Consider the following 23,051-nt stretch of genomic DNA (forward strand, 5'->3'; position numbering starts at 1 on the left):
GCTCATTCGACCCTTAGGATGTTATCTACAGGGTGGTATAAAGAAAGCTTGTCATGAAAGATATTGTTTACATTCTAATATAAATTATTTTATTATCCTTGTACTTCATCTACTGTTCTCTTTTTATTTTAAGTTAAATACGTTTTTGTTTCTGAATTTTTTAACTCGTGCTGATTTATGAAGCTTTTCTTAAGATATAAATTAAAAACGATTCGGAAGGTGTTGACGCTCATATCCGCAACTCGAAATTGAACATCTGAATCGACAAACATCCCAAGTCCATTGAAGTTAATTGTCCAGGAGAGCAAGAAACCCACACAGGCTTGCAATGTAAGAGTATTCGAATACATTTTTGTATTAATAAAACACAGAATTAGGACTTGGAATATTTTTTTTGCAGGATGGTAGCCCATACAAAACAACTTATGTCAGGTAAATGCCAAATTCGGTAAATTTTGGACTTGATGTGTTTGTCAATTCAGATATTCAATATTACAAGTTGGCACAAACTTTCTCAACATAGGCTAAATGTAACGTATTTATAAGTAATCCAGTTCTTTTTCGCACTGGTTATACAGTGTGTCCCAGAAGTCACGTACCATAGGCTAAATAGCAGCTCAACTCGTATACACAGAAAATTTGATTACTTTTTACTTGGATGTTTTACTATGCTGTATCTACTATTCGGTTGTTTACTTTCCATGGAATTAATGGTAGCGAAATGCCATTTGGTTAGATGAGGCTGAGGGTTAATCAGAGATGACCTGACATTCGCTTTACGGTTGGGGAAAACCTCAGAAAAACGCAACCAGGTAATCAGCCGAAGCTGTAATCGAACCCACGTCTAAGTACAGTTACGGATCAGCAGACACACGACTCTGCCGACTGAGCTACATCGGTGATATCTGAATAATTATGAAAATAAATCCGACCAATACGTCAGACACATGGACGGACGGATAAAGAGGAAAACTGATACACGAAATGGACAGAATTACCTAATGATTGTATTTATTTTTTTTTAATTTGAGAAATTATTTTAATATTAATGTAAACCTTAAAATTAAAAAAAAAATGTATCTCATTCGTAGGTTAAGATAGGGAAATAATTCTAGCTAGTACTAAAATAAAATTAAGCGATATCTGTAGAACATATAAAAAGAAAATCATTCTAATAGGCCTATATCATTAGGAAATTTGTGATTTATGTTTCATTGTTTTCAGTTTTTTCACAATATTATGTTTTCTAAAATATTTTACTAAAATTATTATATGTTCGCTAAAACACTAAAGTTTCCGGGATATGTTCACGAGACTTTCCTTAATCTGTCTTAAAAATTTCAAATGAATAGTTTTAAAAGTTGACAAGATACACAGAAACATGTAGGCTGCTGTATTTTATAGTAGGGTTATACTTCCTGGTTACCTTGACAACAATAATACATTTTCGAAATGAAGCTATGCGTCGTTTGTCACTTGTTAAAAAGTTGAAAGTGAATTACTTTTAACAAGCTATTTACAATACCGAGTTTCTAACACATTCGTAAACTGTAAAAATGCCTCGTTTTACCTGAGGCTATATAAAAAGTAATTTTTGCAAAGAGGTGATATTGCTAGTGGCACCTGAAAGGAAAGCTAAATTTACAGAAAATTTCTTTCTGACGTTAAATTACAATTTAGTGTGCAGTACAGAGAGCTTATTTCATAACTGGTGAGTCAGTTTGTCTACCCTTACGTGTAACCCACCATCTATATAGGTTCGTTGTAGGCCAGCCGTGGCGAAAATGTGATCGTGCGCCGAGCCACTGTGTAACCTGCAACGTGCATAGCACCTATGGAGGGAGGCGGACACCCGAAGGGGAAGTGAAGCAACTGTCTGACATTAACGGATTTTAATTTTCCTTACGTCAAGTACTTAAATATAATTTTATACTGTATAAGGCTACAAACTAGTATTTAGTACGTGTAACGAAGAAAGAAATGAACAATAAAACATAGGACACAATATCACAACCTAAAATTAACTGCCTTCAGAATGTCTCTGCGACAGATTTTCAAAATCAGGAATTATGTCACTTACTGCCAGTCGTAGTTGATCACGAAGGTATTTGTCTGTCAGTCGTAATCTAAATTTGGTTTTTACTATTTTCATTGTTGAAAATATTTTTTTCACAAACGTAAGTTGTAGCAAACATGGCTTCAAGAGAGCAAGCGAAAGAACGAAGCTTCGGATATTTATTTTTTGGCAAAGGTTTGAAAGTTCAACATTTGTCAAGTCCTTATATCTAGCTTTCATTTGACATCACATTGTAAATCTGTGAGTTTAAATTGAAGATCTAACCGCATTATTCGTACATCTGCTGAAAAAGGATCGATGTACAGAGATAATAATAATAATAATAATAATAATAATACTTAACCTTTTAACGTTTCATCTGTAACATGTAGTATAATGCCGTTTTATGTTATACAACCGTTTTCCTCGCAATACTTGTGAACAAATCATACATTTAATATTCTCATCATATTGACAGCAAAAAAATGCGTCCTCCCATCCTACTTGGAACTTTCGTTTTTGTAGAGGTACATGGTTTCGAGAGAGACATTGCGACGATACGCCACTCGCAGGTCAGAGACAAATACAAATGGAACGGAGTTTGACTCCAGTGAGTGAGAGGGTGGGGGTTGGGGGAAGTAGGAAGCAAGAGAAATGCACAGCTATCATTGCGAGCCACATTGTGCTCGTGAGTCACATTTTCGCCACGGCTGATGTAGGCTGTTTATCAAGGGAGTGTGTTCACGTTTGAAACTTATCTTAAAGTAAGCATTACTGGAAGCACATAACAGCTGAAAATTCAATTAAAAATCTTTTCGACATAAATTTATATGAAATTCGTTTATATTATTATTATTATTATTATTATTATTATTATTATTATTATTATTATTAGTAGTAGTAATTTATTTATTTATTTATTTAAGTATTAAATTCAACCTTGAAATGCAACCCAAATGTTATAAAACACCCTGTACATCTACATAAACAAAAAATGTCGTAAAAGTCCACCACGTACACGCAACACAATGTTTTACAGCTTGCCATAAGGCAAGATTGAAATCTACATTTTATAGCAACTGTTTACGCTTTCTATACAGTATAGCAAACATTGCCTTCTAGTTTATGTTATTTCGTATTAATTTTAGCTAAAATTTAGAGTAATGACTAACAAGAGAAATATTTCCGGAAATACGACTGTCATTAATCATTTCCGTTCTCGATTGTCATATTTTATTATTGATTGCCAATGCCCCCTATGAACACTGTTAAAACAAATGACTGCCTGTACTTCACGCCACGGCCTGCTGTTAATGGTAGCTATTAATTCCATTATCTGATTGTTGTGGGCTTTGGTTTTATCTTGAGGGCTTGTTACAGATTGTGACTTCCCTATAAATAACTAATAAAAGTAGGTAACACTATTACCTTAGTGCTAAATAAGATAGGCTGTTTAAATTGTTAATTTATATTATTTAGTTGGCCGGCATGGCCTCCTGCAGTATCATAATTATTGGTAAGTATTTGACAATCGCTGTAGAAATTATAGGATACTTGTGGTTTTTACGTAATTCTAAATGTGATTTTAATTTAATGTACTTCGATCTTGATGTGTTAACTACGTAGAGATTGGAAAAACTGTTAACGAACCCAGGAGAAGCACAAGAGTTGGTATCGTAGAAGAGGGTAAAGTCGATCAAAATTTTGCAATTTTTAAATGATATTGAGGTTATGCAATGGGACGAAGTTCCTCAGAAAATAGCATTTTGTCGTCATATCCTTCACTTATGAAGACACGTTACAAGAATTGAATTACAATCTATAAAAAAACTGTTTTTTTTTTATTTAACTTGTGATCGAAGTTACCTGCTTAAATAGGGTAAAGTCGATCACCATTGAATTCTTAGTTTAAGATCGATTTTAAAATATTGCGGAGTAAAGTCGATCACTGTTTAGGTTTTTAAAAAACAAATTAAGTGTATTACATATATTTTATTTGTTATAAGGGGTGTAAAAACAACAATAAACTACAATATATGCCTATAGCATTATATAGTGTATCTTTTGTTACTGTGATCATACTATTCGATACAATTAGGCCTACAGGTCTCCACTGTACAATCGTGACTATGATTGCCAACTTATAAAACATAAAAACACATTTTAAAACTTCACATACCAACAAACAAAGATTTAAGAATTCAAAATTTACATTGAAATACCACCTTTCAATTATAATCTAAAATGCAATTCAACATTGCTTAGGTTTATATCAGATGTTATTTGAAATCTTCCCCTCCTCATGTCACTTTAGAAACTACGTTGTTCCCATAGTCAGGTACAGAGGGGTGTACAAAATATGTTCCTTTGGCAGTGCTTCTCTTATGCAAGAAATTCATCATAATTTCGTCTTCCTCTTTCCCCACTATCCCATCAATATAAGCTACACTATGACACTTCTCTGTTTATAAGTGTTAGTTGGAGGTATTTCGGTGAACAATTTATTCTTCCTGCTGGTCCTATCTGCTTCGAGTAGGTCGATGGCATGATCGACTTAACCCTACAAAGGTACAAGTTTTCTTAAAATAATAAGTTTCAAAACTAACATTTACGAACTGCAAAACTATTATTTCAGGATACAATCTCAACGAAAAGTACTTACGTGTACTTCCTGTCTCCTTTCACTGCTGACTATAATTTAGAGTTTGTAAGACTTTGTTTTCGTTTAAGAGAAAAAGTTGAGAATAACAATTTTCACTTCAACGGTAATTACACAGTGTTCCCATTGTTGGCATTCGCAGGCTTTTTGTTGTCCCTCTCGCTTACATTTGCCATGTCAGGCAATGAAGTCAGCATAACAAAATTTTAACAAGTAACTGAGAAAATGTATAATTTTGAATAAAAATCGCAAATGATCGATTTTACACCACTGATTGACTTTACCCACTTCTACGATACGTAAACTGAGCTCAGTCTATTTATAAGTTATGATAAGTTATGAAGTTATAAGGTATTGTCGAACCCATGCACAGTAGGTTATGTTTTCCTTCACTCTGGTAGTTTGCAGGTCTCTTAACGTTTGATGCTTATCAGTGCTGATGAAGTATCAGACTGATATTGCGTCCATGTAGGTAGCGATCACTTGGCACGGGATTCGAACCGACAGCACTTCCATTAAAACCATCCACAAACCGAATTAACATTTAGTCAATTGTCAGCGGCGATATAACATGCTGTGCACTAGGATTAATTGGTAGTGCTTAGGGCTTCACATGTAGGAGACCACGGTTCGATTCCTACACTGTCTAGACTGCAGAATTAATATGCCTGTTTGAAAAGTTCATGGTTGGAAGGCAGAAGAATACTTAAAATGCTTCATCCACATTTGAAACAAGATGATGGGTTTTTAATAGTGGTAAAATCATTCGCTTGACTTCTTTTCGGGCAGAAAATAATCTGACATTGGTCAGAAATCCCAGGTCACTTTTATGTCGTTTCTCGAGGACTCTTGGCGTGGTCAAAATTAAATTAATTCTGAAAAATTATACGAAATATGACTGGGTTGCATATCGACACCATTTTATTACTGTTTTTCTTTGTGTTTGATGTTTTATTTCATAATATTGTTATAATCTCGTAACGTTTATGTACTAAAAATAATACATATAAAATTTAATGTGAGATATACAAATAACAAAACAACAACGATAACAATAACACATGAATCGTTACTTTCAATATTTTCTTTAACAAATTGCCATTGCATGAACGATATAAGTATACTATAATTCACTAAAACAATATACACTGTTTTTTTCTGGGATTTAACATTACCAATAAAAAAATGAAGAAATAACTTATTCAGTGGGCCATGGTTAGAAATAAGCAGGCTTTGACAATTAACTCGTAAAACAAGAGAAAATTACGCTTTAACTTAGCAACCATAAATGATGTTCTCTTGTTTTACAAATTGTCAAAGCCTGCTGATTTATAAACATGGCCCACTGAATAAGTTATTTCTTCATTTTTTATGCATAGGTTTCTTATGGCAATGTTAAGTATCCAGAAAACAAACGATATAATAAAATATTTAAATGTGAAGTACAGATATAATTTCTTATTAAATAGATCATACACAGACTAGACAAACATTCTGAATATTTTAATGATTTTATAAGCAAGAATGAAAATTCACTGGAATATACTAATTTAATAGGATTTCTAATGGACATACCTTTTCAGTTTAAGGTACTGACTTCCATTTTGATGAGACCTCTGTACTAAGAACAATTGCCATAGCAACGAACTTGTAACTAAGTACAGTTTGTAATGTTTAAACACGTGTGCTTTACATTTTGAAGGTTCGTAGTTCGATAATAATAATAATAATAATAATAATAATAATAATAATAATAGTTGTAGTAGTAATAATAATAAATTTGAGTGATTTAATATCCTCACACAATTACCGCCATCTTCCATTGATGGCACCTCCCTTGCTTTCAAGACTGGACGTCTTTGAAATGTTCGGATGGAAGTTTGAAAGAAACAGTTGAATGGAGTGTTCCTACCATCAAATAATTAATTTTGCTTCATTAAAGAAATGAGTTACTTAAAGTAATGGAAGTGATTGTGAAGATACGTCTGCGGGCACTAGATTTGAAAGAAGTGACTCTCTGCGTGGTTTTCTATTGATACCTTTCGTCTGTTTATGGAATCGAGTGTGAAATGAGTAAAACCGAAGTTTTGATTTAATTAAAAGCTCAGTGCATGCAGGACGGAGAATGAAAATATCTTGATACAGGCTAGCAGACGAACCAAAGATGATGTTAATAAATACGTTACCTAAAGTTTACTGTTACTCTTTTTGATATTTTTCGACACGTCTTCAAATGGCAGACTGTATTAAAATGAAATAAAATAAAGTAAAATAAAATAAAACAAATAAAATAAAATAAAATGAAATAACACAAATACAGTAGAATGGAATGGAATAAGATAGAATTAAACCTAATAGAATAAAATAGAATAAAATAAAATAGAATGAAATAAATTGAATAAAATGAAATAAAATGGAATAACATTAAAAAATAGAATAAAACAGAATAGAATAGAATAAAATAGAATGAAATAGAATACAATGAAATAAAACAAAGTAAAATACAATAAAATAAACTAGAATAAAATATAATAATATAAAATAACATAAAATATGATAAAATCAAATACAGTAGAATAAAATAAAATAGAATAGAATAAAATTGGATAAAATGAAATCAAATAGACTGGAATAAAATAGAATTGAATAAAATAAAATAAAATATGATAAAATCAAATACAGTAGAATAAAATAAAATAGAATAGACTAAAATTGATTTGAATAAAATAAAATAAAATATGATAAAATCGAATACAGTAGAATAAAATAAAATAGAATAGAATAAAATTGGATAAAATGAAATCAAATAGACTGGAATAAAATAGAATTGAATAAAATAAAATAAAATATGATAAAATCAAATACAGTAGAATAAAATAAAATAGAATAGACTAAAATTGATTTGAATAAAATAAAATAAAATATGATAAAATCGAATACAGTAGAATAAAATAAAATCGAATAGAATAAAATAGAATAAATGAAATCAAATAGAATTGAATAAAATAAAATAAAATAAAATATGATAAAATCAAATACAGTAGAATAAAATAAAATAGATTTGAATAAAATAAAATAAAATATGATAAAATCAAATACAGTAGAATAAAATAAAATAGAATAGAATAAAATAGATTTGAATAAAATAAAATAAAATATGATAAAATCAAATACAGTAGAATAAAATAAAATAGATTAGAATAAAATAGAATTGAATAAAATAAAATAAAATAGAATGAATAAAATAAAATAAAATACAGTAGAATAAAATAAAATAGAATATAATAAAATAGATTCGAATAAAATAAAATATGATAAAATCAAATACAGTAGAATAAAATAAAATCGAATAGAATAAAATAGAATTGAATAAAATAAAACAAAATATAATAACATAAAATAGAATAAACTAAAATTGAATAAAATAAAATAGAATGAGATAGAATAGAATGAAATGAAATGGGATAAAATAAAATAGAATAAAATAATATAAAACGACATAACATAACATAAAACGAAATAGAATAAAATAACATACAGTATAAAGTGGAATAGAATAAAATAAAATTTAAAAAATTAAATAAAATAAAACAATAGAATTTAATAAAATAGAGTAAAATAAAATTATGTAACATAACATAAAGTAAAGTAACATGCCGTGACATGTAATGAAATTATGTATTTTTAAAATAAAATTATACGTTTCCCTCTCAAGGAAAAATGACAAACTGTCTAAAGCTTTATTTAATTGCATAAATATTTGTTATTTTTATTAATTTTTTCATTTTGTGTTTTCTGTACTGTCTGTTTCTATCCTCATTTGTTTCTGTTCAATATTTCAGCGTTTTCTCTACTTCTCCACTTTAATCGTTTCTTGATATATTTCCTTACATTTGTTTCGTTTATTCCTTAACTTCTTTCCTTGGTTATGCTCTTCCATGGTTTTATTTATCTTCAGTGTTTATTTGCCTACATTTCTTGCACTACATACTGTACTTATGTGTCTGTAGATTTGTTTGTATATTTAACTCTTTCCACACATAACTCCGTCATTTCCCTGCTCCGTATCAGTATCGTTCACAGCAACCGGCGTCAGGCCTCGAACACAGAACCCCTCTAATTACCAGCTCAAACGCCGCTACGGGAACTGCGAAACTGAGCAACGAATTCTGTTTGTGCATTGCAAACAACACAAATCCTTCATACTCCAGCAGTTCAAAAACTTGGTTGCCATAGAAACGAGCTATGCATTACAATTCGCATTAAAACTGTAGAAAACAGTCCGATTGACAAAGAATAATAAATGAAGGCTATTTTTTTTCATCAGCTAACCTCAAACATACAGCTGAACTATGAATACTGTTTGTACGCTTAATTTTCTATACCCGTTTGACTGGGAAATGTTCTATGGACAAAATGCCTTTGTGTCTTTTTACTGGTTTTGTTTATTGTTTTTACAGTTGGGCATTGTGTACGACTCTGAACAGGTGAGGATTTGACTCCCGGAGTTTGATGTTTATCGGCATTATATTCTGTGTTGTCTCAAGCTGATATCCTTCGACTTAACCTCACGACGACAAACAAAACAAACGTCCATTTATAGATAGCCTACATTTTATGAAAATCTTGGCAGTTTTCTTGAAATTTCAATGTAGATATCTTTACAACATTCTAAAACATTTCAGGCAATGGTTCTTCAACTGTTCTAATTCGAATTTCGCAGAACACTGCTAAATCATGAACCCTGTGGAAACATACAGGGTGATTCAGACCACCCGTAACAGTAATTTATTTCGGAAACTATTGCATGAACATTTTTGAGACAAAAATATTTATAACTAAGCCACATGTGAACTTTCACCTGAGCTTGATTTCATCAATCAGCCTTAAGAGGAAGTAGGTCAGTGGCGTATCACTTTAAAATTTCAAATGGGAGTCGGGGTCAAATAAGGTACCATTTGATAGAGCTCTTCAAAACAAACAACTTTCATAGGAAACGTTTTTATCAATTCCCACTCTTTCAATGAGGAAACGTATGAAAAACAATGTCATCTGTATTGAGAAATGTTACTTACTTACAGGCTTTTAAGGAATCCGGAGGTTCATTGCCGCCCTCACATAAGCCAGCCATCGGTCCCTATTCTGAGCAAGATTAATCCAGTCTCTACCATCATATCCCACCTCCCTCAAATACATTTTAATATTATCTTCCCATCTACGTCTCGGCCTCCCTAAAGGTTTTTTTCCCTCTGGCCTCCCAACTAACACTCTATATGCATTTCTGGATTAGCCCATACGTGCTACATGTCCTGCCCATCTCAAACGTCTGGATTTAATGTTCCTAATTATGTCAGGTGAAGAATACAATGCGTGCAGTTCTGCGTTGTGTAACTTTCTCCATTCTCCTGTAACTTCATCCCTCTTAACCCCAAATATTTTTCTAAGAACCTTATTCTCAAACACCCTTAATCTCTGTTCCTCTCTCAAAGTGAGAGTCCAAGTTTCACAACCATACAGAACAACCGGTAATATAACTGTTTTATAAATTCTAACTTTCAGATTTTTTGACAGCAGACTGGATGATAAAAGCTTCTCAACCGAATAATAACAGGCATTTCCCATATTTATTCTGCGTTTAATTTCCTCCCGAGTATCATTTATATTTGTTACTGTTGCTCCAAGATATTTGAATTTTTCCACCTCTTCGAAGGATAAATCTCCAATTTTTATAGTTCCATTTCGTACAATATTCTGGTCATGAGACATAATCACATACTTCGTCTTTTCGGGATTTACTTCCAAACCTATCTCTTTACTTGCTTCCAGTAAAATCCCCGTGTTTTCCCTAATCGTTTGTGGATTTTCTCCTAACATATTCACGTCATCCGCATAGACAAGCAGCTGATGTAACCCGTTCAATTCCAAACCCTCTCTGTTATCCTGGACTTTCCTAATGGCATACTCTAGAGCAAAGTTAAAAAGTAAATGTGATAGTGCATCTCCTTGCTTTAGCCCGCAGTGAATTGGAAACGCATCTGACAGAAACTGACCTATACGGACTCTGCTGTACGTTTCACTGAGACACATTTTAATTAATCGAACTAGTTTCTTGGGAATACCAAATTTAATAAGAATATCATATAATACTTCCCTCTTAACCGAGTCATATGCCTTTTTGAAATCTATGAATAACTGATGTACTGTACCCTTATGCTCCCATTTTTTCTCCAATATCTGTCGAATACATAAAATCTTATCGATAGTCGATCTATTACGCCTGAAACCACACTGATGATCCCCAATAATTTCAGAGAAATGTTACAAAACGAAAATGTAAACAAGGCAATTAATGTTGACATGTTACTGAAAGGCTGGGCAATTCCATTAATTTTTTTATAAACTTTCAAACTATCTGCCGTTCTGAGCAGCGCAACCTGTACTCTTCTTCTAACACTGTCAGTGACTCCTAATACTTCGACGTGGTCAAGTGACTGGCAGAGTAGCAATTAATAAAATCGTTTCCTATGAAAGTTGTTTGTTTTGAAGAGCTCTATCAAATGGTACCCTATTTGACCCGACTCTCATTTGGAATTTTAAAGTGATACGCCACTGACCCTACTTCCTGTTAGAGCTGATTGATGAAATCAAGCTCAGGTGAAAGTTCACATGTGGCTCAGTTATAAATATTTTTGTCTCAAAAATTTTCATGCAATAGTTTCCGAAATAAATGACTGTTACGGGTAGTCTGAATCACCCTGTATATATACGAAAAAACAAACATTAAGGAATAAATGACCGGTTTTTAAATCCAAAGCCCCTCAAATTACAATTCTTTCATATGCTGTAAATCTACGAGAAGGAAACCCGATTTTGTTTTCCTTTATATAAAACGTAAAAGAATGACTTTACCTCTCGAATTTATCGATCTTATCCATCTTAAAATTAATAATCGCTTTCGGTTATGTCTGAACCTTCGTATACCATAAGAAACGGCAAATATGGAACATAAAAAGAATTATTACAGAGTCTAAAGCTACAAATGCAACTTTTATAAAGATTACTAGAATCTGAAATTATTCTAGGAAATGCCTCTATGGAAGGAATGAAGTTGGAAATTCTTGGACTGCTCTCTGTGTTTCAATTTTATCAGGAGTTAAGTGGAAGAGAGAGCTCGGCGCAGGAAAGTTGTTTACGTCCTCTAACACGCTGTTTCCAAGACTTTCCGAACTTCTCAGTCAAGTTTCTCCATTACTTCTTTCAACCTCTCTAAAAGGAAAGTCTTTTAAGAGTTTATAACCAGGAAACACCTTTAAACTGCTTATAAAGAACTTAATACTAAATATAGAGATGCGATGATGTTTACACACCAGCCGTTTCTATGGAGAATGTTTTCCAAGTTGCTATGACGATGTTTACGATTCGAGCTTGTTTTCCAGACGTTTTGCGAACCAAACGTTTTACCGCATAGAAAATCACTCTTTGCGTTACTTTGCTTATGTTTTAAGTACTGCGCTGTACACGACAACTCAGACTAGGCTGTAAGTCTACCTGGAAGCTACAGTCTTGAGTTCAAATCATGCGTTGGGGTGTGGAGATCCCAGTATATGCAGCTAGTAGCGTGTCTTATGTACGGCGATACTACATACATACATACACACAGACCACACCTGGCTAGCGCGTCTAGCCGCGAAACCAGGTGGCCAGGTTCGATTCCCGGTTGGGGCTAGTCACCTGACTGAGGTTTTTCCCGGGGTTTTCCCTCAACCCAATATCAGCAAATGCTGGGTAACTTTCGGTGCTGGACCCCGGACTCATTTCACCGGCATTATCACCTTCATCTCATTCAGACGCTAAATAACCAGAGTTGTTGATAAAGCGTCGTAAATTACCCCACTAAAACATACATACATTCATGCATACATACAATAATACATACATAAATACATACATACGAACGTACGTACATACATACAACAATACATACATATATACATACATACGAACGCACGTACATACATACAACAATACATATATACATACATACGAACGCACGTACATACAATACATACATACTGTACATACATATATACATATACATACATACATACGAACGTACATACAACACATACATACATCTACATACATACATCTACAGACATACATACATACAACAATACATACATACATACATACATATGAACGTACATACAACACATACATACATAATACATACATACATACGACAATACATACATACATTCATACATACCTACAACAATACATACATGTTGTACATACATACATACGAACGTACATACAACACATACATCTACATACATACATACAACAATACATACATACATTCATACATACATACAACAATACATACATACATACATACATACATACATACATACATACATACATACATACATACATACATACATACATACATACATACGAACGTACATACAACACATACATACATACATACATACAACAATAGGATACATACATACATACAACAATAGGCTACATACATACATACATACATACAACAATAGGATACATACATACATACATACATACATACATACATACATACATACATACATACATACATACAAATACACATACATAAAAAGTTTCATAATTTGTGTTGGCTGAATTTTAATTAAAATGGAAAACATTACTAGTTTGGCTACCCCTGCTACATTAAGCCAAATGGAGGTTGTTGAAAGCTCTTCTCTGGAATGGATGTTATAAACAGGGATCCGTCCGTCACTTGTTCACATCCAGAAGAAAGCCAGACTTAATTAAATGGTGCCTCCCCCTATATCTGTGCTCTTCAGATGCTAATCCGCCTAATAATGGGCTTTTATTATATTAGGCTCTCCGAGGTTTGAAGTGCAGGCAGGCAGCGATCTTCTGCTGTTTCCGCAGCGAAAGTTAACATAAGACAAAATAAATTTCAAGATAACGGAGCGGTGCGTCCGACTCTAGATAAAAATACATAAAATATATTAATATTTATATGATTACAGCTTGGAATAACAAAAATAATATTTACAAAGCATTTATATACACCTGATGAAAATATGGAAGGATTTGTTTTTGTAAAACAGTTGAAATAACATTGATTCAGTTAATTGTATTTTGATTTATATGCTACTGTTAGGTCGGATATGTATTATAAAAAATATTTTTGCGTATTAAAATAATAATTAGTTACGTGTTCACAAAATAATTGAAAAACTTGAGCAATGAAGTGTACTTTTTGTTTTTGATTTCGTGTTCTCTCATTTTCCAAGCAATAAATTTACTCAAAAGTAATTAGTCTTGAGCGTGAAGTGTGAAATATCTACATGACTAAAAATTGTATTATTAGAGAGAAGTTGTAAAATAGTAGATCCGCGATACAAGTTTGGTAAGTGCATTAACAGAATGGAGGAAAACTTAGAAAAGACAAGACGAAATCCATTCCTTTCTGTTTCCGAGATCATGAAAAAATCGTTGAAATCAGCTTCTAGCTGATGAAGAAAAAAACTGTTTGGTTTTCTTCCACCAGAAAAACTAGCGTAATAATATTTGTGCGAAATCGTGCGTATTTGCTTGTTTTCGCACAGAACCAATACGCGGTAAGTGTGAAATACCACATTCAGTATTCCCAACCTAACACACACAACAATTTCCCTCTTCTTACCGCTTAAGCGCGACATTCATTTTACTGCTTTAGGCTTTTAACATATTATTTTTAGAGACGTTTAACATAGTAATAATTATAAATTGGAAACTTACCACTGCAATTTCACCTAAATTGCACTGTTAATTATTGTTTTTAAATATTTGCAAAAATTAAGTAAAGTCTACTACTCCACGAAACTTATTGCATTCCTGATACAAGTAACATTAAGGAAGACGTGAAAAAATCAACAATATTCCAGATGCCGATGTTATTACTGCAATATGTTATGTAAATAATATTGTTAAAATATTAAAATCAAAAATAAATCATTACGTAACCTTACCGTTTGTTTTAAGTTCGCATTTATAGACTGGGGGAAAAAAAGACAGACGTATATCACGGCCTGCTGGAGTATAGTAAACACAGAAAACATTTTACAGCAACAATGTTGAAGAAAGATATTTTGGTGTTCCGAAGTTGGCGTCATTAGACAGAAACCAACATGGAGATTTCATTGCAACTAATTAGAAATTCGTCTTTCAGGTATGTAATAAACGATCTTCGCACAAAATAATGTACGATACAGAGCGGTATGTTTGTTTTCATGTTCTCGGAAATTAAAAAAGCTCAACTACGTTTCGCTTTCTCAATCTTTTCCTCGACCATGAAAACGTCAACATACCGCTCTTGTAACGTATATTACTATTTCGATATTGGTTTTAATTTATCAGTGAGGTAAAATCGTTTTGATATTGTTTTTAATTTATTAGTAATAATGTATTTATAACCCTAACATACCTATTTCAGGTAAAATAGGATTCAGTATAAAATTGGAGAACCTCTAATAGGCCTAAATAAGTTCAAATCTTTCCGGTTTTCGTTTTTAATTTTTTGATAAGATAAGGTCGTTGCGAGATTGTTTTTAATTTCATAGTAAGACAAAATCGTTTTGACATTGTTTTAAATTTATTAGTCGATCTTTTCGATATTGTTTTTCCTGTTGCTAGGGGTTTATACAATAGACTACAATAGTTATTCTTCACTAAAATAAATTTCACTTCTCTGTAAATTTCCACCCTCAGCATCTTCTTCTGACGTCATACTCCTTCTGACGTCATTAATCCATTGTTCTCTTGGTTTTTCTCTTCTTCTCCTTCCTTCAGCAGCCCACTCCAATATCATCTTCGGTATTCCTTTTTTTATCCTCTTCACGTTTTCAAATCATTTCTATCTTCTTTCTTTTCAATTACTTCAATAACGCTATTTTCTACCTCAATAAGATAACGTGTTTAGTTTCTTATTAAACTAAGATCGTTTCGATATTGTTTTCATGTTTTTAATACATTAAACGCTTGGATATTGTTTTGAGTTTCTTAGTAACGTAAAATCGTTTCGAGTTTGTTTTCATTTCCAGTATAAACTAATTTATTTCATATTGTTTCTAGCTTCTGATAGCGTAAAATCGTTTCGATATTGTTTTTAGTTTGTAGTAAACTTAAATGCTTTGATATTGGTGCCAGTTATATGCTTCTGTTTTTATGGAACGCGTCAAGCTCCTCTTCCTTTACTGTTAATGGTGTCAGAGATGCTTGGAATCAATTCTACCTGACAGACAGCACGCATCGCTCTGCATCATGGGTCTTATTTGAGGCCACTCGTTTCTGTCAAGCTGCGAATTTATGGCGCTGCAGTCTGTTGTACTAATAGGGACAAAGATAAAGTGGACATCGTTAGTGAAGGCAGCTTTCAATCCAAATTAATTGCTAGACTGAAACGAATCCAATGAATTGGTAGCTTCCTTGTGAAACCTGCAATACCTGGATGACTTAGGCATAGGTGGCTACCGCAGGCATTTCGTGTGGTTACTTGTACAGTGAGAGATTTCTAACGTGGAATCTCATACGGATGGTACCATGGCAATATGAGATGCATTAGTTTCCAGAGTACCTCATCTGCTTACATCAAGAGATATGAGTTCGTAGTTTCTTCCTTCGTTATTTTCTGTTTTCACTTCAGTGTCAGCCTTTTCTCTCTGCCTCATTGTGGTGACTTTCTTCTTTTCTAATTCTTCCTCCATTTTTCCACTATTCATTATACCAGTGATGTCAAAGCAAGTGCATTTTTCTGACCTTGACGTCGTGCGCGGCCAACAAGCGCTAAGTATGGAAAGAGGAAGGGTTGTGTATATGAATAAGCAACCTGTTGGATTAAGAAAACAGTGGTGCACAAACTTCAAACGTAACGTAAAATTTTATGTTGTTATTTTTATATGGCTTCTTTCTGTTTAATATTATCTATATTGTCTGTAAAACAAAAGTACTAACACTGATTTCTTAATATTGCACTTGTGTTCTAAATCTTAATAACATAATAGAGAGTTAAGAAGGAATATTCACTTAAATTCCATAGTAGTATAATATTATACTGTATTAAGTGGATGAAACACATCATTCATAAAGAAAGTGATATTCCAAAGAAGGAGATTGAGTATGACATGATAAGTTGGAATTTATATTGATGGTATCTTTAGCCTTACAAAAGTAATCAATAAACTAATCAAAACAATATTACAGTACAAAGCAAAGTTGCCTAGGTGCTGTATCTGTTTTAAGTGTAACTAATATTACATAACAAAACTCTTATCGCATTATGCTTTTAAGGTGATATTTGTAAGCAACTTCCTATCATCAGGATATTAAATTATTTTCTCGAAATCTGCTGAAGCTATAGAGCTGACATTTTTACAACACATGGGCACGTATCTTTTGCTTATGACGTAACAGTAGTTGCTTTGTTAATTCATTTCCTTACAAACAATTTCCATGCGAATATTTTCAAAATTTTCAATACACTATCTTCAGTAATACGTATATACGGTATATTAGATTTACGAAAACATTCTGTAAGGCTACTAAATAAATAGGCCTATACCTGAAAATTTCACTTTTCTATACGAAAAGCTGAGAAAATATTTCTTTTGAATAAAAAATCAAACTTGTGAAAAATGAGAAATAAAATTAAAGCTTACATTCTTATAATGCACTTATACTTCTCAGGCAAATCTAAAAATTACCATGGATACAGTTTTAATAAGTTCTCTTCCCTTTATCCATTGAATCAGTGCTGGCCATCCCTGAATATAGCTCGACCAAGCGGCATATACCACCTCTTTCGTCTGTTTCTTTCCTTTCCGCTGTAAAGCGCTCAGGCTCTCCTGGGCTCTAAAGCGCGCGCTTGCTTCTGTGGGCACCAATTGACATGCCTGCTTTATACCAACATTTCCATCCCAAACCATCTCTCATTGTATGCCGCTGCAATGTTCGTTCTGCTGAACGACGTCCGCCCAGATACAGAATTCATAAAAAGCAATAGAAGTAGTTTAGAAGACGCATGCGACATCTGTTGCCTTCTTTATGACTCTCATATTCGCCTCAACTTTTAACTGATATCGCGTGCGTGCTCCATACAGAGGGGGGCCTAGACAAGGCCTGCTGCTGGCCACGGAAAACATACAGCTTTAATTCTGCTGGACAGTTTTCTTTTGTCTCAGTGCGTTGCCTGGCAACACACAAGGATTATGCATTTATCTCTTCTGCGATGAAAATAGATAGCATATTTGTGGTTCCATCGTATTGAAACAGTCCTACAGATATTTTGGGTGTTCATGTATATGGACGAAATGTATGACATGGTTTTGTAGAAGCGATTCGATATTGTTATTATTATTATTATTATTATTATTATTATTATTATTATTATTATTATCATTATCATTATTATTATCATCATCATAATCATAATCATCCTGTATGCATTGTATTAGAAAAATTGAGTATTTTTCGACAGTGGCGTTTCATGGTTCATGTATAAAGGTTTGCCTATATAAGACCTGTAGATAAAGTTTCCTGTCAAGGAATTTTGACGTAGAATATCTGTTTTCCCGCACCAAGTATGAACACCACGGATCCCTGGTGAAACAAAAATAATCAGAATTTCAAGTGCTTGCTGTAACAACACTACGAGCTACAGCCGAATACTAATATTACTAGCAGTTCTATTCCGAGATCTACCCTTTCAGGGGCGAGCTAAAGTTTTACTGTTTATTTATATTTTATGTTGCAATTATTAGCAAAATAGATAAATAAATAAAAAGTAAATAAGTAAATAAATTAATAAATACGTAAGTAAACAAATAAATGAATAAAAAGTAAATAAGTAAATAAATAAATAAATAAATGAAAAGTAAATCAGTAAATAAAAAAATAAATAAATACGTAAATAAATAAATAAAAACTAAGTAGATAAATAAATACGTAAATAAATAAATAAATAAATTAATAAGTAAAAAGTAAATAAATAAATACGTAAAAAGTAAATTAGTAAATAAATACGTAAATAAGTAAATAAATAAAAAGTAAGTAAGTAAATAAATACCTAAATAAATAAATAATTAGTAAATAAGTAAATAAATAAATAAAAAGTAAATAAATAAATACGTAAATAAATAAATAAATAAATATGTAAATAAATAAATAAATAAAAAATAAAAAGTAAGTAAATAAATAAATACGTAAATAAATAAATAAAAAGTAAATAAGTAAATAAATAAATTCGTAAATAAATAAATAAGTAAAAAGTAAGTAAATAAATAAATACGTAAATAAATAAGTAAATAAATTAATAAATACGTAAGTAAACAAATAAATAAATAAAAAGTAAATATGTAAATAAATAAATGAAAAGTAAATAAGTAAATAAATAAATAAATAAATAAATACGTATATAAATAAATAAATAAAAACTAAGTAGATAAATAAATACGTAAATGAATAAATTAATTAATTAATAAGTAAAAAGTAAATAAGTAAATAAATAAATAAATAAATACGTAAATAAATAAATACGTAAAAAGTAAATTAGTAAATAAATACGTAACCAAGTAAATAAATAAAAAGTAAGTATGTAAATAAATACCGAAATAAATAAATAATTAATAAATAAGTAAATAAATAAATACGTAAATAAATAAATAAATATGTAAATAAAAAAATAAATAAAAAATAAAAAGTAGGTAAATAAATAAATACGTAAATAAATAAATAAAAAGTAAATAAGTAAATAAATAAATACTTAAATAAATAAATAAGTAAAAAGTAAATAAGTAAATAAATACGTAAGTAAATAAAAAATAAAAAGTAAGTAAATAAATAAATAAATGAATAAATAAATAAATAAAATGTAAATATGTAAATAAATAAATAAAAAGTAAATAAGTAAATAAATACGTAAATAAATGAATAAATAAATAAATAAATAAATACGAAAAATAAATAAATACGAAAAATAAATAAATACGTAAATAAATAAATAAATAAAAAGTAAATAGGTAAATAAATAAATGTATAAATAAATAAATAAATAAATAGTTAAGTGATGGACTAATATAACTTATGTGACTACGCCAAATGACGTCATTAACCCTCGCTACAGACCTGTGCGACCACTTGTTTGATTTGTAATTGCGTGTTCTGCAATATTAAAGTGATAATAGACATATACGACACATTTTGAGTGAACCATAGTGAAAAATTTGTTGTAGCTGGGACTAACTTCGGAATGTTGTTTCATATGAAGAGAAAATATATTGCATTGCCTTCATTAATGACTTCTCTTATCATAGACCCATACTGTCCGTCTGTAAACAAAAATAAAACATTCAAATCAACACAGCTGTAGTTCCATTTTCGAATCTGGGTGATGTATTCTTCGTGCTGGTGTATCCCTCATACAGCGCAGATTTTTTTATTAACTTGAAGGTAATCAAACAAAGCTTGTTTTGCAGATAAAACTTCCAGAGGATCTTGCAAACTCATATAGAAACTGAAGGAGGTGTGTCCTCTTAAGATTGTGATTCAGGAATTTCTAATTTTCTTTTCACTATGAAAACATTAATATTTCTGCTTTGTGAAGTGATAGTTCAGTTCCTGTAGTTCAGGTTGCTATATTCATTGTTGTGCTTTCAACTGTAGGCTATTTAATGTAGTAATACAGGGCGAGCAAATTTCAGATTTTCTTTATTTAATTCACCATGCCATAATTTTTATAAGAATATGTAGAAATTTGTATTCCTGAACTCTTTCTGGATATTTTATAAGGAATCTCTTCTTCTGCCTGTCGTAGGTTGCAGTGGACTCCCCCACCGACGACCTACCAGACGCATCCAAGTCACCAACGGATTCAAAGTGAGTATAGAAAACAGAATACCGATTTTTGTACATCATTAAGTGGAACGTTTATGCTCTAGTACCAAATGAATAAAAATATGTTACGCACATTTCAACATCTGACAGTTGCTTAGCAACGAGAATCAGTAACTTCATATTATTCTGACGTCAGTTTTTAGCTAAGGATCGTTTATATGAAACACGGGGATTTCATTTTAAATACATGTAGAGATATTTAGTATATATTAAATACATAAATAAATAATAAGTCAGTAAATAAATAAAATAAATATAAATAAATAGATAATAAGTAAATAAATGAAAAATAAATAAATTAATAAATAAAATATATGATAAGTAAAGAAATATATTAGTAAATAAATAATGAATAAGTAAATAAACGAAATAAATAATAAATAAATAAAATAACTAATTAAATAAATATGTAAGTAAATAAATAATAAATAAATAAATAAACGAAATAAATAATAAGTAAATAAATAGATAAGTAAATAAAATAAATAAATAAAATATATAAATAAGTAAATAAATGAAATAAATAAACAACAAGTAATTAAATAAATACATATATATAAATAAGTAATAATTAAATAAATGAATAATAAGTAAATAAATGAATAAAAGTAATAAATAAATAAATAAGCAATTAATTACATAGATAAATAAATACAGTAAATAATAATTAATAATGCAATTGTATTAAATTTATTTCATATTTAAACATATTATTGACTATCTTTATAAACAAGAACTAATTCCTTGAAAATCTAAATATCACAATAAAAGTCAACCAAAGCATAAACGTTTTACACAATTATACGGATATTATGAATCAACTGTCTCTTTTTTTACCTTGCGTCCTTATACTGTAATTATTGAAAGGTTGAATACACGTGTACCAGAATTTCTTCAACTATCGCTTATGAATAGAAAATTATAGACGTCTAATTTAATGCATTAACAGTTAGGAATGGCAATGATTCTAATATAATAAATCTGGTGACCGTTGGGACCGTTAATATACATATTAATTCTATTGTTATATTTCGAATTTTGCATTTCAGTATTTTCTGAAATTACAACATTAATCGAATGGAATGCGCAACCTATATTTATGCAATTCATCCTCATTTTTATATGTACAATTCCAACAATAACGATGACGTGTTGATTAATAAATGAATAACGTATTTTGATGCTTCTTTATTTCAGTCATTTATATCGTTACGCAAGGGGGCCGTGTTAAAACAGTTGCTGTAGATCTGAGATTTTAGTATTAGATAGACTTGGAAAATATTCACGTGAAATTATTTTTAACGTGTAAAAGCTTAACGAAATATCCAACATAATTTTAATTCAATAAAAAAATGTTAAAACACAAATTGGGGTGATTAATAGTTGTGGGGAGTATAAAGATAGAAATAGTTCATTTAACATAGTATAATTCTAAAGTTCTTAACTCTGGTATTAATTTCCAAATGAATCCAATTCTCTGTAATGATATTATTATTCATTACAATTTCAAACAACTCATTGACGTCATATTGACGTGTGAATCGTTTCGACTATCAATTGCATTGTTGTCTGCAGACTAGGCCTCCTGGAATGAGGACGCGATTATGAAGTAGTTAACGAGAAGACTCCGCCTTGTTAAATTTAAATGCGGGGAGTATGAAGACGAAATCAAAAGAAATATCAAACTTTTATTTCAAATCCCAAACATCCTTACAATCCCCACCATGCTCACAATAACAATCACGAACAACATTAACGTTTGACGAAATTATAGCGATTCCATGAATTTATTGTCACTTTTTTCTTGTCTTCCTACTTGCCAGTAACTTATTTCTGTATTCTCTCTCTTGGTTCGTATTTCTCCCGATCGACGTCACCTCACAAATCCTCGCGGGTCTGTATAGATTCAAGGCACAGTTTCGTCCCCACTCACAAGGTAACTCATTCCCTGTATAAACACACGTGCCTGCTGAGTATGCAACCCATCTTGCATCTGATTCTTCTGTCAACGTTTTTTGCAGTTTGCTTCTTCATCCTTTTCGTTTTATCAGATTGTCGCTCATAAATTTTAAGTCTTCTTCTTCTTCCTTATTCTCTTTTGTGTTGTCTTTCTGTTTGTTTATTATTATCCCTTCCTTCCTACCTTAAATTCTTTTCCATTTTCTTTCTGCTTCTTTTACAACCCATTTCTTTATATTTTTCAGCATTAGACTATAGGCCTAAATATCATTTTAATTGATTACCTCATAATTTCCTGTGAATTCCAATCACAGCTTTTCCTTCCCTGGGTGTTCCACTTGATATTATGCATAAGGAGAGTTTCTTATTAAACTAAGATCGTTTCGGTATTGTTTTCAGGTTTTCAGTACATTGATCGCTTGGATATTGTTT

General features: G+C 31.1%; 1 protein-coding gene across 2 annotated transcripts in view; it reads left to right on the forward strand.

Annotated features, from left to right (window-relative positions):
• The window catches only part of Tk (Tachykinin), a 471,986-nt gene that overhangs the window by 328,587 nt on the left and 120,348 nt on the right, over positions 1-23,051 (forward strand). For both annotated transcript variants that reach the window (XM_069843181.1, XM_069843171.1), the window contains one exon: positions 20,581-20,642. The gene's annotated coding sequence lies outside the window, so the exon portion shown is untranslated. The remainder of the gene's footprint in view (positions 1-20,580; positions 20,643-23,051) is intronic.

This window comes from Periplaneta americana, chromosome 2 (assembly GCF_040183065.1).
Source record: "Periplaneta americana isolate PAMFEO1 chromosome 2, P.americana_PAMFEO1_priV1, whole genome shotgun sequence".
NCBI classification, from domain to species: domain Eukaryota; kingdom Metazoa; phylum Arthropoda; class Insecta; order Blattodea; family Blattidae; genus Periplaneta; species Periplaneta americana.